Genomic DNA, 4548 nt, shown 5'->3' with positions numbered 1-4548 from the left:
ATGGAGAACGCAAGATTTCCGTTGCTTTTTAGACACTGTCTCGCTATGTTAAAGGAGTTTAACATAGCGAGACAGCTTTAAAAAAAGTAACAGAGATCTTCCTTTCTCCATTGCTTTTTTTTAAAGCTGTCTCGCTATATTAAATGGGTTTAACATAGTGAGACAGCTTTAAAAAAAGCAACGGAGATTTTTAAAGCTGTCTCGCTATGTTAAACTCCTCATTTTATATGTAATGCTGCTAACATAGCGAAACACTTTGTAAAAAGCAACAGAGATCTTGCTTTCGCCGTTGCTTCCACCCACAGTTCTGATGTAGTGCGTAAGCATACGTATGCGCAGTACATCAGAACTGCCGCAGAATACCAGACAGCTGCGGAAGGGCAGCAAGGAGGCATTATACAATGCCATTATTCAAGAAAAGTATTTTTTTTTCTTAAATAATGTCATTGTATAATAGCAATAACCCACTTCTGGATGTGGGTAATGCTGGATTTACCCACAGTTGTCAATTTTTGGCCACTCGGGCTTCACCCTCATGATGAAAACCACACCAAACGTGGATAAATCCAGCATTACCCACACCCAGGTGTGGGTTATTGCTATATTAACACACCTGTCAGGCAGTATTGCTTGCGTAGTGCCCCCTCAAGGGAACTGCCGAATACCCAATGAATATTCATGAAGCTGGTGAAGACGTGTTCATGAATACTCATTTATTATTCCACCACTACCAACAGGGTGTTGGACAGTTGGGTGGTTGGCTGGACTTAGGGGGACTTGCTACTGTGCATCCCAGGAGGTACTGCTGTAGGACAACGCCCTTTCTTCTTTAGCTTTTCCGTCCTGTGTCTGTAACAACCAAGTATCTCATTTGCCTTCCTTATGAAGTAGAGTAAATTTGATTTTTATTTTCTATGCATATACATTAATATAGGCCGGACAGTGCAAAAAGTAGTAAGAGACAAAAGTCACTCTTTGCACTTTAATATGTATTTTACTTCCCGTACTATAATGGCTGTCAACAAAATCGTGTTGGCATTTTCTCCCTCACTTCCGGCAAAAAATGAGAATTACAACACTCTGGAGTGAAGCCCGACCAGATGTGAAGTATGGTGTACGTGTACGTACGTCAGTGGGCGGGGTTTATACCGCAATTTAAAAGAGTGCCGGCCTTAAATTTAGAATCAGAAATCTTTTTGTTATTGCTGTTGAGTTTTGTTGAAAGGTGCAGCATTGATTATCGTTTGGAGGTTTTATGAAGTGCTGCTTTTAAACTACTGACCAAAACTGACAGCTGCTACAGATGCATAGAACAAATCTAGCGTCTGGGGATACAGTAATATCAGGCAAAATGAAGACGTCTTTTAAAAATACTAATTATCCGAAAGTTTCTGTTAAAGGTAAGTAAACAATGATGCGGTTATAAAAAGTTTGCTCTTAATATGTTATCAAACATATTTCATGTTTTGTCAAATGTACGTATGTATAACGCAAAATGGCTAGATTTTTATTACTTATCAAGATTTTCTTTTGACTCTTGGCAGTGGTTATAATATAGCTTATTTGTAGGGCCCGTGAGAAATGCAGTAAGTCTGCTAAACTGCACAGTGCAGTGTACTGTACTAGTTTTAATGCACACTTAAAAGATATTATATTTCTAGCTGCTTTTGTATTGAAAAACTTTTTCAGGAGCTATAAAAACAAAACTGAAATAGTTCTTCTAAACGGATCAATCCAATGTAGACCTACAGCGTGTAGAGCAGTGGGCACCGTCATGTCGGGGCTTGACCCAATTGGGGAAATTCCCATCCGTGTGGACTTGGAGAGAGTTGTGGATCCCATTGAAGTTTCTTAAGATCTTAAATTATAGCACCTTTTAGTTAATTGTGTTTAAATGTTATCATATGTAATAAAACATTATTGTTAACATAAACAAACATAATGTATAACTGATGGAACCCGGCCTCTTGCAGTAAGGGGTGAGGACCATCCAGCAATGCATCATATCCAGCATGCTTTTATGAGATACCGCTGCCAGAACAGATGAGTAAAAGGCGATTTGTTACTGTAGCTTTTGAATTTGTTCCTTGGACTGTTCATACCTCTCAGCTGTATAGCCTTTCGCACACTGTCCAGATATGTGCCTCCTATTTGTTGGTCTGTTTTTCATAATTTTTTTCTCTCAAATTAGTGGCAAATCATTAAAGACTAGAGTTAGAAAATGAGTCATTTGCGTTTCAGAACGCATACCTTTCATGAAATTCGTGATAATGCAAAACCTTTTATTCTATCAACTTTCTGTAAGAGTAATATTTTAAAATGTGTCCCTATTTTTGAGCCTCTGTCCTACTTTTATTTATAGCTTTGTCCTTTTTTTTTTTTTTTCTTGCTCCAAGAGGTTGAGAGGTATGATGTATGTACTGTAAACTTGATCGTTTTCTTTTTGCACAGCTTAAGGTTATAGTAGTTTCGGCTTATCCGCTGAGCGAGTGTGGAAAATGTTGGATGATTGAGAAGACTGAAGCTTGTAATTTACTTCTGACTTTGGTGTCTTGTTTTGCAGATCAGACTGTAGCAGACTGTGCTGGTCAGCTGAGGGAATTTGGAGATACGATAAACAACGAACAGACATTCTTGAAGCTACTTTTCAAACTGCTGTGCCTTGCAACTTGGAAGTGAGGAGTTTGCTGTGTCTCCGGAATTTGACGACATTTATGGAAGAGCCTTGCCTTGAAAAATGGATAAAGACTGGAGTACCCCAGCGCACCTTTGGAGAATGAATGTGTACTCAAGAGCTATGACAAACGGATAAAGCTTGTGGTAGCCCGCTTAATTTGACAGGAGTACCGAAGGTTTGCTATACTGCACGAGCAAATGTTCTGTTGAACGGTACTCTTTCCGAAGTTCGCTTATTTTGTCTACTGTTCAGATCTCTCTACGAAGACTTCTGTCTAACTACACTGATTTTAGCTATTTATGGTCAATTTTTAGACCACGGTTTGAGAGAGAGTGCGGAATTCTGTAACTTATTTGTAATACTATTTATTATCCATTTTGCATTTGAATTTTTAATTTGCTAGTCTTATAGTGAGCCGAGAAAAATCTGCTGTGCAGATAAAGGTGCTAAATGTTCATATTTTTAGTGAACAAGTCCAATTTGTCCATTAAACTAATGGGTATCTCTTTACAAGGAGCTTCATGAACTGGTATTGAGATTGCTTACTTCCTTCAAAGCTTTTGTAATTGCATTCAGGGGCTTCCCCCTTCTGCTCCTGAGAAACTAGATGAAGGTTTTCTCTTCCTAAAAAGAAAGCTATTTGGGAGTCCCAACCCTAGAGTACATGGTCTGGCCAATATGACAGAACATTTCTTGATGCTCCTGTAGTTCTGACCAACATGACAGTGACTGACTGGCCTGCACATGTGAGACTGACCTGCTTAATTACAGTCCTGTGTTAGTAGACTACAGAGCATAGGTTTCCATTTCAGCTGTTGCTAACTAATCCTCATTGCATTTTTTTTTTGTTACTGAAGGATAGCAGTGTTATTGCTTTTTTTTTTCCCCCAACATGAAGACCCGGGTCAGTGTAGAGTCTAGATGCCTCCAAAATAGGGTTAAATGTTCTGATGCCCTTTGCAGGGCCGGAAAACATATCTTCTAAGGGCTGAGTGGCCTAGTGGACTAACTCACTATACTGTAGTCTTAACTAGACCTATGCATGCTTTTGGTGATGTTGGTCATGTTGATTCAGCACCATTTTTCTGAAATGGCAAATTCCAGTATTCAGCGAACCTTGAGGTAAATGCTTTGCAGGGTCAAGCCCCACTGCATTAATGTAAATATTACCTACCCCCAAGGTCATGCACCAGAGGAGAGAAGCTGAAAAATGAAAAACCTTTGAAACATTTGTCAGTGATATTCCACCAAACTAAGGCCATCACAGTGATCCATGATCATTTCTTTACATGGCTTGGTTCTGCAGTTCAGCTTTGCCAAAGTTATCACAAAAAGTGATGTAAACTTGTAGGCCCTCTGTTCATATTAAATGTTAAAATCTGATTTGAAATGTTTCTTTTGTACTTGAAGAATTTTGTACTTAAAAAAAAATGTAACATTTCTACCACATGCTGGCCATTTCAGGCTTTAAAGATGTTTCACTGCATTGTCTGGAATTGAATAAAACTGCAGTATTTAAGTACTTAATGTGAATTACTTTTTGAATAGGCCCATGTCCTCTAGTATTTAGTATTTTATGTGTTAAGCCACCACACTAGTCTGTAGTCTGCAGGGGAGTGCAGACACTAACATTTAGAAGGTTATGGAAATGTGGAGGGCAGATGGTACATCATTGCTTCTCATGCAGGGTAAATTGAGTATTTAGAACCTTGAGTCAAATTGCACAAGTGTTCATGGATATAAATGTGCATGATCAAATTTTAAATAAATGCACTTACTACCTTTTTCATGCTTTCAGCAGCAGACTCGTTCTAGAGTTCCCAGTGAAAACGTAGTTGACAGTCCTACAGTTTTTACAGTATGAAAGCTAT

General features: G+C 38.7%; 1 long non-coding RNA gene across 1 annotated transcript; it reads left to right on the top strand.

Annotated features, from left to right (window-relative positions):
• Positions 1-1098: 1098 nt before the first annotated feature.
• Positions 1099-4199, top strand: LOC122797404. Its single transcript, XR_006364128.1, has 2 exons — positions 1099-1400; positions 2564-4199. It is a non-coding gene; the product is annotated as an uncharacterized LOC122797404 (long non-coding RNA).
• Positions 4200-4548: the final 349 nt, after the last annotated feature.

This window comes from Protopterus annectens, chromosome 1.part0 (genome assembly GCF_019279795.1).
Source record: "Protopterus annectens isolate FY-2018-M chromosome 1.part0, PAN1.0, whole genome shotgun sequence".
In the NCBI taxonomy this organism is placed as follows: Eukaryota; Metazoa; Chordata; order Ceratodontiformes; family Protopteridae; genus Protopterus; species Protopterus annectens.
Note: the sequence above shows the minus strand (reverse complement) of the source record. Positions and strands in the feature narration are given on the sequence as shown.